General features: G+C 38.4%; 1 long non-coding RNA gene across 1 annotated transcript; it reads left to right on the forward strand.

Moving 5' to 3' along the window:
* Positions 1-5,519: 5,519 nt before the first annotated feature.
* On the forward strand, positions 5,520-6,879 carry LOC110738291. Its single transcript, XR_002514598.1, has 3 exons — positions 5,520-6,030; positions 6,151-6,234; positions 6,730-6,879. It is a non-coding gene; the product is annotated as an uncharacterized LOC110738291 (long non-coding RNA).
* The last annotated feature ends 7,733 nt before the right edge of the window (positions 6,880-14,612 follow it).

Here is a 14,612-nt window from a genome sequence, read left to right on the forward strand (position 1 = left end):
TTTCCTGTTCCTTTCCGTTTCTAACCTTTTTCTGAGCCCACTATTCTGGACGAATCCCCATCTTTTTCAAATCTAACCGTGCACCCTTTCCGTCCTTTGTTTTGCCTTGAATTTTCATCAACGTTCCCACAAGAGCATCACACACATTCTTCTCTATATGCATTACATCAAGACAGTGCCTAACGTCATGTTCTTTCCAGTGCGGAAGCTTCCAAAAGATTGATTCTTTTTTAAAGAGAGCAGTTGAGTCCACAGCTTTTTCTGTTTTCCCAAATACTGTTCGTATACCCTTAACTCGAGCATAAACCTCCTCACTAGTCAATGGCCTAGGCGCAGTCCCTTCTTCCGCTTTCCCATTGAAAGCCTTTTTCTGCCTACGGTATGGGTGATCGCGCCTGAGCAACCTTCGAGTCCGCACGTACATCTCTTTGTGACAATTATCAAGGTGTATGCTTAGGGTGTCATCAATACAAATGGGGCATGCTTTTTTTCCTTTTTTCTTGTACCCAGACAAGTTTTCATATGCAGGAAAATCATTAACGGTCTACATAAGAGCTGCACGCAATGTGAACATCTCATTCTTATGAGCATCAAAAACGGAAACCCCTTCGTCCCACATCTTTCTCAAATCGTCAACAAGTGGCGCAAGATAAACATCCATGTCGTTTCCAGGTTGCCTTGGACCCGATATCAATAGAGAAATCATTACGTATTTCCGTTTCATGCACAACCAATGAGGCAAATTGTAGATCACTAACAGTACCGGCCATGTGCTGTGTTAGGTACTAAGAGTGCCAAATGGATTCATCCCGTCCGTGCACAACCCTAACCTTAAATTTCTGACTTCATCACCAAATTTCCCAAACTTCATATCAATGTTCTTCCATTGCGGGGAGTCGGCTGGATGCTTTAGCATTCTGTTTTTCTTTCTTCCCTCTGCATGCCACCTCAAGTTTTTAGCGTATTTTGGTGTTGAGAAAAGACGCTTAAACCTTGGAATAATGGGAAGATACCACAACACCTTAGCAGGAGGTCCTTTTGTACCAGCATTGCAACTCATGCGCGACTTCTTGCATCGTGGACACTCCTCCAATTGTTCATATTCATTTCGATAAAGAATACAATCATTAGGACATGCATGTATCTTCTTATACTCCAAACCAAATGGACACATGAGCTTCTTTGCGTAATAGTAAGACTTAGGAATTTCATTCCCATAAGGCAACATCTCACTTTACGCGGTCAACAAAGAAGTAAAACTATTGTCCGTCCACCCATGCTTCGACTTAATGTTAAACAATGTTAGCATAGCTGATAGTTTGGAGTATTTTTTGTACCCAGGATACAAATGCTTTTTAGAAGCCTCCGATAATGACTCAAACACGTCACCTTCAACACCACGCATTATCTCATCCACCCCTTCATCCTCGACCTCATCCACCTGATCATCCTCAAATCCATCCTCATCACCATTATCAATAATATATTCATCATTCCTGTATTCCTCGTCCACACGAATTTCATTGCTTCTATCATGCACATCATTCCCATCAACATCCCCACTGTACTCTCCTTCTTCACCGTGCCAAATCCACACATGGTATTTAAGCCTAAACCCACGACAAACTACATGATCTCTAATGATATCAACACTATTGACCACCTTCACATTATTACAATCAACACAAGGACAATAGAGGCAATCGACACCCATTCTGCGCTGATAAGATGAAGCCCTCTCGCAAAACTCTTGAATCCCATCAAAGAATTCCAATGTATCACGTCTACCATACATCCAACCACGATCCTTCTCCATTAAGTAAATTGTCTCTAAACAGGGCAACATATTACGAATAATGTATAATTGCTACATATATTATATATGTAAATCAAATTCAAACACACACCATACATATAACATTCTTATAGTAAAAAAAAATGCATATATGCTTCCAAAGGGTCCTTATCACTCCAACCTAACCCGTCTTTGAACGTTTAATCTCACTAGTGAATGTATGTCGACTTTCCAATTTTAAGGAAAATCCGACAGCATTTCCTCCCAGCTCTCCAAGTACACGATGTAGATAATTACTTACCCATATATGTACCCAGAGAACAGGGTGAGGAAATGATAAGCCAATATGTTCCTTAAAATTGAAAAAAGAAGACATACATTCACCACCTAAGTGAGAGTAAAAGTTCAAGAACAATCCCAACCGGGGACTATTCAAGACTTTGTCCTAATGAGAAAGCCTTGAACGGGTATCTAGGCATATGATGATGCAAGCATTTTATATATTGTTGTATTTATTTGTCATTAAACAATACACAAGTTGTAATAGCATGAAAAAACTTTTATTAAATGAATAAAGAAAAAGAAATATAGATTAGAAAAGTTTATAATTCATACCAATAATATAGCAAGTACAATGGATGTATTCTTTCTACTTTCCCACTTGAGCTAAATATGTAGTCTTCAAGCTAAACTTGTGCTTCAATTCACATATGAATCTATAAAAAAACAAAAAGAAAAAACAAAACAAAAACAAAAGTTAGTAAGTATGAACTATCATTTGTCAATTGAAAACTATGAACTATCAAAGTATAAATCTATCATGTCTATCAATTAATTAATAATCAACAACTCCACAAGTATTCAAATCCAATTATTCAACTAAATAGCTAATTGTTGCAATACTCTATTCAATCAAATAATCAATTATTCAACAAGACAACGATTATATATCATTTTATTTCAAATTCCCAATCAAACTAACAATTATCATTTAGCAATAACTCAATACGACAATGCATCTTCCAATTGTCATTTTCCCTGGCCAATTACGATTCTTCTCCAATCTTTATTTTTCTCTTTACTCCTTTCTTCTTTGCGATTCCTCTCCATTCATTCTTTAGTTCTCTCCTTTCTCCCTTCTCCTCCCTAGTCCTAATTCTTCTCCCATATTTTGTTTTTCTATGTCCCTGAAAATGGCCCCCTTTGAAGATCGTCTATCTGTACTCCCGGAGGCAATTCTCTTCACCATTCTTTCTTTTTTTTGGTTAATAAGCAAGTTTTATTACCAAAAGAAAGAGGGTAAGCCCTCAACCCAAGCTACAACAACCCAAAAAGGGCCAACAAACCTGCAAAACCAATGCTAACAGATTAGCCATAAACACACACTAACAACAAAAACACAGCCTAACTAGGAATACAATGTTTAAGCTCATACAACCATTTACAATGGTTTCTCTTCCACTTACTACTAATGATCTGCTGAATTTTGTCAGTAACACTAGTACACAGTCTGTAGCAGAGCCTTCTAGGGTGAATAACAGCTTTGTTCCAAAGAGTCTCATTCTTTGCCATCCAAATATAGTAGACAAGGCCAGTAAGCACCGCAAACACAAACCTCCTCTTAATGTAGTTAGGAGCTGCTCTCTTTTAATGCTTCCAAATCTTTTCAATGTTAAAATGCTTCACCATTCTTTCACTTCTTCCTATCAAAGACGCCGTTAAGACAAGCATCTTAGCAAAGCCATGGCAGTACTGGTGGCGTTCCCTACCTAATGTCAAAATTGACGAGCGCCTTTTTGCCACCTTTGTCACCGGAATCAATCAACAAGACCCAAACATCAAACTTGGAGGGCAAAATCACAAATTCAACCAAGAACCCTAGATTACAAGAACTGTACTGGATATACGAAAACCACATTCCTTTTACTCACATGATATACGAAAATACAAGAACCCTTAAGTCGAAAATCAAATCAACGACAAACCCTAGATTGCGAAAACTGAAATCGATAATCTAAAAAGGACAAAAACAAATTCTTACCTCGAAGCTGATTCAATGGAGGTGAGAAAGCTCGAATCCGCTTCAATGGAGAATTAAGAGTACGCGTAATGGAGGAGTGATATGGACAAAGCTCAGAATGCGCTTCAATGGAGAACTACGAGCACGCGTAATGGAGGAGAGATATGGAGAAAGGTGAAACTTCAGAGGTGGCCGAAGCTAAGAGAACGGAGAAAACGAGATCGAGGGAAAACTGAAAATGAAAAGCAGGGGGAAAGAAAGAAAGAAAGAAGAAGAAAAAGGGGTTCCCGATTTTTTTTTATTTCGCACCGGTTTGGTTTGAACCGGTGCGAAGTCCCTTTCTCCCTTTTTTTTTCTCTTTTTTAATTGGCACCGGTTTAAACCGGTGCGAAAAAGATAATTTTTCACCGGTTCCTATTAAACCGGTGCGAAAAGTCTTTTTCCCAATCCCGCCCATTTCTTTTACCACCGGTTTTCAAGAACCGGTGCGAAAAGTGTGGTGCCTATTTCATTTTTTCTACTAGTGAAATCAGCATCGTTCGTCATCTCCATTGACGTAAAAGGTGGACGAATTTGCTGACAAAAATCAGATAAGGTATGTAATTCTTTACTATTTCTAGTGGTCCAACAATGGGGTTAATTTTGCAATTTATGTGTAAAGTTGGGTCTTTTTGGAAGAAAAAATTCAATAAACCCTAGTTTTATGTGCGCTAATGTGGTCAGATTAAATTAATGATCATGAATGTGTGTTTAACTAATAATTAATTGTATAAACGCATGTGCTCGAGTTTGGCGTGGATAGGTACTGTTGTTTAATTAGTTTTGTTGACTGTAATTAGTGTTAATTTATGGTCCTTGTTGGTCTGTGTAATGTGATTGTAGATGGCCAGTGGTGTTGATTGTCGTGACATTAGGCTTAGAATACATGGAAGATTTGTTCAAAAAAACCACAAGGGTAAAAGAATTTGGGTTTATGAAGGTGGTTGGGTTGATTGGAAAAGGAAGGCAAGACTGTCAGACATTACATAGAGTATCTTAGACACTCATGTATTGAAGGGATTGTATATGCTGAAAACCCTATGCCACATATGTTTAACATTTGGTATAAGGAAACAGGCAAGACTTGGGCCTCTGGTAGAAGAGAGATAGTTAATGAGGAAGAAGTGAGAGGGTTTTTGGAGGCAGTCCATGAAGATGGGCATCTTGAATTATTCTGCACAGTACAGTTTCCCAATGAACACATAACCCAAACACAAGAACAGATTACTACCCAAACTACAAACCAACCAGAAAAAAAACCAGAAAACCAACCCTTACTCAGAAGGAGCCCTAGCTTTAAAGAAGTGCAATCTGGAGGTGTGGATAGATCTGGTGGTATTCATGCTACTGTGAAAGATAATGGGAAACAAAAACTGATTGAAGGGGTTGGAGATGAAATTGTGAGGGGTAAACAAAAAGGGAAGGGTAAGAGTAATGCTAGGAGAAAGCTTTTTAGTGATGTTGATTCAGGATTAGGGTCTTCCTCATCAGAATACACTGACTTGGAGATAGATTGGGAAATTGGAGATCGCACTAGTAGAAAAAATTAAATAGGCACCCCCCCTATAGCACCGGTTCTTAAAAACCGGTGCCAAATAAAACGGGCGGGACCAAAAAAATTAAGAGTTGGCACCGGTTCTAACCCAAACCGGTGCCAAGCATGCAATTAGCACCGGTTCAAACCGGTGCCAACTTGTAAAATAAAAAAAAAAGGATGGGGAAGGAGTTGGCACCGGTTCTCCTTAAACCGGTGGCAAATAAGCAAGTAAGCACCGGTTCAAACCGGTGGCATTTAAAAAAAAAACGCGAGTTTGCTGGGTTTGTTGCTTCAACCTGTTCAATTCAACGACACTTTCTTCATTTCTCATGTTTGCTTCAAAAATTCCTAGAAAGTTTCGCCCTATTCTCTTCTCCCTCCATCTCCATTGAAAGGCTGTGCGAGCTTTCTCCTCTCCATTGAAGCAGTTAAGCTAAGCGACCTTAATTACTCACATTGCTACTTCAATTCTCTGCATTTCCTCTTCCCAAACCCTTCCTCCATTGAAGCTTCCATTGAAGCTTCGGCCTCCTCACACACGCAGCTTGGCTGGGGTTTGTTCTGCCTCCTCACGCACGCACGCACTCAGTTCTTCTCTTCTGCCTCCCTCCATGCATTATTGAAGCAGCTTCGACCTAGGTAAGTAATAACGCTCCTCCATTCACTTAGCTTCTCCATGTATTGCATTAACACCATTGTTGTGGTTTTATGAGGAATTGGTCTTTAGTTTAATATTTGTAAGTTTCTTGTAATTGCTAGGGCTTGGCAATTGCTACTTAACTACTCCATTAAACTCGCAAGGCTCCCCCTCCATTAAACGCACAAGGCTGCCCCTCCACAAATGTAAGTCCTTTGTAGTTGTTATTGTTGCTGTTTATAAGCTGAGAATTCTATTTAGTACAACCTGCATTTATCTATGATTCTAAATTGTTATGAGAACTTTATTCATCATCACTAATAAAGTTGAGAATTTTATTTTGTTTATAGGATAATTTAGTACTTTTTATTTAAGAGAACAAAGTTGAGAGGAAGCTAATAACAGTAGTTCATTTACATTAGTAGCTCATCAAATTCTACTAAAAAGCGTATCAAATGAGATAAGTAAGCATTAGATATTGAGTAAAGTATATAAGAGTAAAGCATTTATAGGATTAGGGTTTAAGGTATAGGGTTTAGGGTTTAGGGTATAGGGTATAGGGTTTAGGGTTTAGGGTTTAGCTAGGGTTTAGGGTTTCTGTAACTTATGAGTTTAAGCGTCGAACATTTTGATTCCTTCATTTAACTTCCCTTGAATATACTTTTCTTTACGAGTTGGTTCTCACTATATATGTGTTTCAGGCTAAGAAATGGGTGTCAAGGGCTTCTAGGGTAAGATCATCAGTTTGGAGAGTGGGCGGAAAGCATCCTGGTATCTTACTCTGACTGTCCTTGTTCTTGCTCACTAATATCATTCTTATCTTTTCCCTTAATCTGGTTTTCTATTTGTGTTCTATATAGGCTATATTGGAAAAGATTCAGAGGAATTTTTGGGCGAAGCATTGACCTTCTATTTGAGATAGTTGAGACTTTATAGGTACTAAGGTATATATATAACTTTATGTGCTATATATAAGTTCTTGTTTGCACACTTTTGTGGAGATGGTGTATGATATAACTTTAGTGCAACTTCTATCATGATGTGTGATTAATCCATTGTTTTTTAATTGATTGCATGTATCATCATATGCCTAGATACCCGTTCAAGGCTTTCTCATTAGGAGAAAGTCTTGAATAGTCCCCGGTTGGGACTGTTCTTGAACGTTTATACTCACTTAGGCGGTGAATGTATGTCCTTTTTTTTCGATTTTAAGGAACATCTTGGCTTACCATTTCCTCGATCACCATGTTCTCTACGTACATATGTGGGTAAGTAATTACCTACGTCGTGTACTTGGAGAACTGGGGGGAAATGCTGCCGGATTTTCCTTAAAATTGGAAAGTCGACATACATTCACTAGTGAGAGTAAACATTCAAGGATGGGTTAGGTTGGAGTGATAAGGGCCCTTTGGAAGCATATATGCATTTTTGTATCTATATGAATGTTATATGCATGTTGTGTGTTTGAATTTGATTTACATATATAATAGATGGTAGCAATTATACATGATTCGTAATATGTTGCCCTGTTTTGAGATAATTTACTTAATGGAGAAGGATCGTGGTTGGATGTATGGTAGACGTGATACATTGGAATTCTTTAATGGGGTTCAAGAGTTTTGCACGAGGGCTTCATCTTATCAGCGCAGAATGGGTTTCGATTGCCTCTATTGTCCTTGTGTTGATTACAATAATGTGAAGGTGGTCAATAGTGTTGATATCATTAGAGATCATGTAGTTTGTCGTGGGTTTAGGTTTAAATACCATATGTGGACTTGGCACGGTGAAGAAGGAGGGTACAGTGGGGATGTTATTGGGAATGATGTGCATGATGATAGAAACAATAACATTTGTGTGGAAGAGGAATACAAGAATGATGAACATATTGTTGATACTTGTGCTGAGGATGTATTTGAGGATGATCATGTGGATGAGGTCGAGGATGAAGGGGTGGATGAGATGATGCGTGGTTTTGAAGGTGACGTGTTTGAGTCATTATCGGAGGCTTCTAAAAAGCCTTTGTATCCTGGCTGCAAAAAATACTCTAAACTATCCGCCGTGCTAACACTTTTTAACATTAAGTCGAAGCATGGGTGGACGGACAGTAGTTTTACTTCTTTGTTGAGCGTGTCAAGTGAGATGTTGCCCGACGGGAATGAAATTTCTAAGTCTTACTATTACGCTAAGAAGCTCATGTGTCCATTTGGTTTGGAGTATAAGAAGATACATGCATGTCCTAATGATTGTATTCTTTATCGAACTGAATATGAAAAATTGGAGGAGTGTCCACGATGTAAGAAGTCGCGCTACAAGCGCATGAGTTGCAATGCTGGTAAGCAGGGACCTCCTGCTAAGGTGTTATGGTATCTTCCCATTATTCCAAGGTTTAAGCGTCTATTCTCAACACCAACAGACGCTAAAAACTTGAGGTGGCATGCAGAGGGAAGAAAGAATAACAGAATGCTGAAGCATCCAGCCGACTCCCCGCAATGGAAGAACCTTGATATTAAGTTTGGAGAATTTGGTGATGAAGTTAGAAATTTAAGGCTTGGTTTGTGCACGGATGGGATGAATCCATTTGGCACTCTCAGTACCCAGCATAGCACATGGCCGGTACTGTTAGTGATCTACAATTTGCCTCATTGGTTGTGCATGAAACAGAAATACGTAATGATTTCTCTATTGATATCAGGGCCAAGGCAACCTAGAAATGACATAGATGTTTATCTTGCGCCCCTTGTTGATGATTTGAGAAAGATGTCGGACGAAGGGGTTTCTGTTTTTGATGCTCATAAGAATGAGATGTTCACATTGCGTGCAGCTCTTATGTGGACCGTTAATGATTTTCCTACGTATGGAAACTTGTCCGGGTATAAGAACAAAGGGAAAAAAGCATGCCCCATTTGTATTGATGATACGCCAAGCAGACGCCTTGATCATTCTCACAAAGAGGTGTACTTGCGCACCCGAAGGTTGCTCAGGCGCGATCACCCGTACCGTAGGCAGAAAAAGGCTTTCGATGGGACAGTGGAAGAGGGGACTGCTCCTAGGCCGTTGACTGGTGAGGAAGTTTACGCTCGAGTAAAGGGTGTACGAACAGTCTTTGGGAAATCAGAAAAAGCGGCGGAGTCAACTTCTCTCTTTAAAAAAGAATCAATCTTTTGGTTGCTCCCGTAATGGAAAGAACATGACGTTAGGCACTGTCTTGATGTAATGCATATAGAGAAGAATGTGTGTGATGCACTTGTGGGAACGCTGTTGAATATTCAAAGTAAGACAAAGGACGGAAAGGGTGCACGGGACGATTTGAAAAAAATGGGGGTTCGTCCAGAATTGTGGGTTCAACAAAGGTTTAGTAAGGGAAAGGAAAAGGAAAAGGAAAATGAATTGAGTTCGAAAACAGGAAAGGGGAAGAGCAAGGGAAAGGGAAAGGCTACGGATGCGTCGAAGAAGAAAAACGAGGGAAAAGCCAAGGAGGGCAAGGCCTATTTACCTCCGGCTTGCTACACATTGTCAAGGGTAGAAAAACGGATGTTTTGTGCATGTCTGTATGGCATTAAGGTTCCATCAAGGTACGCATCTAACATGAAAGATTTGTATCCTTAAATGGAGAATTAAAGCTGACAAGTATGAAATCCCATGATTGTCATGTTCTGATGCAAGTTTTCCTACCAATTGCAATACGTGGTATTTTACCAAAGCACGTGCGGGAAGCTATTACAAGCCTCTGTTCGTTTTTCAATACAATATGCAGCAAAGTTCTACGGTCAACTTGGATGCTACGGTGGCATCAATTAAGGAACAATTGCGCAACGAGATGCGAGAAGAGTTCAATGCATGGGCAAAGCAAATGAACTTGCTGAGCTTGCTTTCTCCTCGACTACACCGGTCGACTCTTGTAGTTACCCACGAAAACAAGGAGAAGATGAGATACATGCAGACGAGGAGGTACATGATTACGTGGTTTCTAATTTATAAGTATTTTGACTTGTTGAGTTACGTGGGTTCTAATTAGCCTCGCACTATCAATACACTGTTGCAGGTTGGTAATCCTGCACGTGCGTACTTGAGGGAGCTTGAAAATCCAACACCTCATGACTTTCCGGTTCTACAGGTGAGTTGTGTAGTTATTTCTTTAGATGGTGATATTGGTTCTTTGATTCAGTTGTGAATTTGTGAAGTTTGTTGTGTTGTGCGGTTTTTGAGTTGTTTTGTGCTGTATGTTGTTGCGGTTGAGTTGCTAATGATGTGTTGCTATTGAACTGCTGTTGGTGTTGGGTTTTGCTGTTGTTTAGTTGCTGCACAAGGGGTAGGAATGATGGCCTTACTCGGGCCATTTTGGTTGAAAATGCGTTCTAAAACCCCTTAATTGCTATTTTCTTGTAATTTCAAGCCTTAGTCACCAATAACTAAGTGATAAAGACATGTTATGACTAATTATGAGTTCACTAGACAAGAAATGTAGGAAATAGGCATCCTAGTAGTCAAAATGGCCTTACTCGGGCCATTTTGGTTGAAAATGCGTTCTAAAACCCCTTAATTGCTATTTTCTTGTAATTTCAAGCCTTGGCCACCTATAAATAAGTGATAAAGACATGTTATGACTATTTATGAGTTCACTAGATAAGAAATGTAGGAAATAGGCATCCTAGTAGTGAAAATGGCCTTACTCGGGCCATTTTGGTTGAAAATGCGTTCTAAAACCCCTTAATTGCTATTTTCTTGTAATTTCAAGCCTTAGTCACCAATAACTAAGTGATAAAGACATGTTATGATTATTTATGAGTGCACCAGTGCACAGCACACCGGTGCACAGCGCACCACTGCATAGCACAGCAGCTGGCACAGCAGTGCACCACTGCACAGCACAGCAGCTGGCAGCAGTGCACCAGTGTAACATGCAGCAGGCAGCAGTGCTGTGTTGCTGTTTTCGCGTTGCTGCTCTTTTTGCGTTGTTGCTGCTGTTTTTACTGTGCTATTGCTTTTTTTTTTTTTTTTTACTTTTTTTTTGTTTTTCTTTTCTTTGTTCTACTTGGTTCTAACAACTGATCTTCCTAATTGGTGTAGGAAGAGACCCGTTGTGAACTTCTTCACCCGGGCAATTCATACAGTGGAGCTTTGAACTTGGTTGCGTATGGAAGTGCTCAACTGGCCGAACAAGGTACAATCCATTTGCGACCGCTTCGGCCAGAGCACTATTCGGTTGGGATCAATTCTGTGGTGGCCGGGTTCGAGGACATCCTAATACCTGTGCCCGTAGAGGAGGATGAGTTCACTACACTTTGGGCAGCCAAAGATAGTTTTGTGCAATGGCCATGTGCTTGGATACGGTTTACGACCCAAGTAATTTACATTTAGAGTTCACGCTTTACTCTATACCCGATTTTAATCCCAAGAGTTTGAAGAAATTCTTTTTTAACCATTTGTGTGCTTTAATTTGTCTTATTAGCCATCGAGGAAAAGCCAAACTTCAAAGAAGAGGGTGGAGGGGCAAAAGAGCATTGATCGACCGATGTCAAAGAAGAGGAGTGAACATGGGTCGATGAGTGGAAAAGCGCCGAACAAGAGCTCTTCGCGAGGTTCAGCTATGCAAGCTACTCCACTAGTTGAAGACACGGTGCTTCAATCGCTCTCTAAGGAGTTAACTTATCTACACAACCGTGTTTGTGTGTTGCCTAGTGATAGCCCCATTCAAGTTCCACTACCTAAGGAAATGTTCCACTACGATGATGATGCAATGGCATGGCTATTCAAAGAAGATGTGAAGGAATTTCTAAGTGGTGCAATGCTTAACATTTCCCTCATTCAAATATGCATCAGGTAATTCAACTAGTACTCAATTTATGTTATTCAGTTTAGTGGTGATTGTCGTTTGGTTTTCGATTAACATTCTATTATCATGCATGCAGAGCACTCCAGGAGCAAATATGGGAGCTTGATTCTCCGTGTCAAATTGGGTGGTTATGCCCTGAGCAGATGTCCACTGCTAGAATCTTAGGCAACTCCGCTAACGTGTTGTACTATATGCTGAACGGGCTATCAGGGAATCAGTGGCTGCGAGAGACAAGTTTATATTCGTCCCATATTATGAGGAGTACGTCTGATTATGATTGTCAAATTCATTTGTTTTCCCAGTTTATATGCTGTACTAGGCTAAATATTGATTTGTTTGTCTCGTGTGTAGTTATCATTGGACCCTACTGGTGATTTGTGTTTCCAGTAACACAATCTTCTTCTTTGATTCTGCTCGGTTACCTCAACCAAGAAAGCGCCTCGTGAGGTCCATACTGCAAAAGTAAATATCTTGTTTGTTTCAATTCTTGTTATTGATTATCATAACCTAACTCATATGTATTAATTATACTAATCAAATTTGAACTTACTTTTGTATGTAGTGTGATGAAGAAGATAAATCCTCGAGCTCCTCGAGGTCCTACACGGAAAGCACCCAAGGTAATGCCACATGATGTTGTGATATTCTAAATATACAATGCGTAAGATGTGGCTAATTTTCTATGCATTGTGATTCATGTGCTTTGTTCCTCATGCTAGTGCGCAACACAAGAAAACGGAGTTGATTGTGGCCTATACGTGATGAGATTCATGTATGACATAGTGATGAGTCATTGTATAGACACACAACAACTTGAAGAGGTATGCCATTTTGGTTGAAATTGCATTCCCAAAACGCCTTAATTGCTCTTTTCTTGTAAATTCAAGCCTTAGTCACCAATAACTAAGTAATAAAGACATGTTATGACTAATTATGAGTTCACTAGACAAGAAATGTAGGAAATAGGCATCCTATTAGTCAAAATGGCCTTACTCGGGCCATTTTGGTTGAAAAAGCGTTCTAAAACCCCTTAATTGTTATTTTCTTGTAATTTCAAGCCTTGGTCACCAATAACTAAGTGATAAAGACATGTTATGACTAATTATGAGTTCACTAGACAAGAAATGTAGGAAATAGGCATCCTAGTAGTCAAAATGGCCTTACTCGGGCCATTTTGGTTGAAAATGCGTTCTAAAACCCCTTAATTGCTATTTTCTTGTAATTTCAAGCCTTAGTCACCAATTACTAAGTGATAAAGACATTTTATGACTATTTATGAGTTCACTAGACAAGAAATGTAGGAAATAGGCATCCTAGTAGTCAAAATGGCCTTACTCGGGCCATTTTGGTTGAAAATGCGTTCTAAAACCCCTTAATTACTATGTTCTTGTAATTTCAAGTCTTAGACACCTATAAATAAGTTATAAAGACATGTTATGACTATTTATGAGTTCACTAGACAAGAAATGTAGGAAATAGGCATCCTAGTAGTCAAAATGGCTTTACTCAGGCCATTTTGGTTGAAAATGGGTTCTAAAACCCCTTAATTGCTATTTTCTTGTAATTTCAAGCCTTAGTCACCAATTACTAAGTGATAAAGACATGTTATGACTATTTATGAGTTCACTAGACAAGAAATGTAGGAAATAGGCATCCTAGTAGTCAAAATGGCCTTACTCGGGCCATTTTGGTTGAAAATGCGTTCTACAACCCCTTAATTGCTATTTTCTTGTAATTTCAAGCCTTTGCCACCTATAAATAAGTGATAAAGACATGTTATGACTATTTATGAGTTCACTTGATAAGAAATGTAGGAAATAGGCATCCTAGTAGTGAAAATGGCCTTACTCGGGCCATTTTGGTTGAAAATGCGGTTTAAAACCCCTTAATTGCTATTTTCTTGTAATTTCAAGCCTTGGTCACCTGTAAATAAGTGATAAAGACATGTTATGACTATTTATGAGTTCACTTGATAAGAAATGTAGGAAATAGGCATCCTAGTAGTCAAAATGGCCTTACCCGGGCCATTTTGGTTGAAAATGCGTTCTAAAACCCCTTAATTGCTATTTTCTTGTAATTTCAAGGCTTGGCCATCTATAACTAAGTGATAAAGACATTTTACGATTATTTATGAGTTCACTCCTACTAACTTACGTTTTGTGTATGTATTCCAAGTTTTGCAAGGGACAAACGGGAAATCCGTTCACGAGCGAGGAACTCAATGTAATTCGAGACATGTTGGCGGCCTACATCACATTTAATTTGTAAATATCATTTATTTCTTTTTTAACTAGCTTAGTGTACTACATTATTACTAATTATATTTGTTTGTTTGTAGTTATGACACATTTTCCTAATTAATATCATATTTTGGGATTGTTATCAGTATTTATGTCCTTGTTATTATTTTCAATTATTATTATTATTAATATATTAATAATACTAATTATTATTAATATTATAATAATAATTATTATTATTATTAAAATTAATAATAATAATTATTATTATTAAAATTAATAATAATTATTATTATTATTAAAATTAATAATAATAATAATTATTATTATTAATATTAATTATCTGTATTATGTGTATGATCTCAATAATATTATATTTATTAGTATTAATATTAATATATATTATTTCCCGAAAAAAAAAAAAGTCAAAGGCACCGGTTCATGATTAAAACCGGTGCTAACTACATTGAATTTATTAAAAAAAAACTGGCGCCATTATAGTTGGCACCGG

Source organism: Chenopodium quinoa, unplaced genomic scaffold (assembly GCF_001683475.1).
Source record: "Chenopodium quinoa cultivar QQ74 unplaced genomic scaffold, ASM168347v1, whole genome shotgun sequence".
Classification (NCBI taxonomy): domain Eukaryota; kingdom Viridiplantae; phylum Streptophyta; class Magnoliopsida; order Caryophyllales; family Amaranthaceae; genus Chenopodium; species Chenopodium quinoa.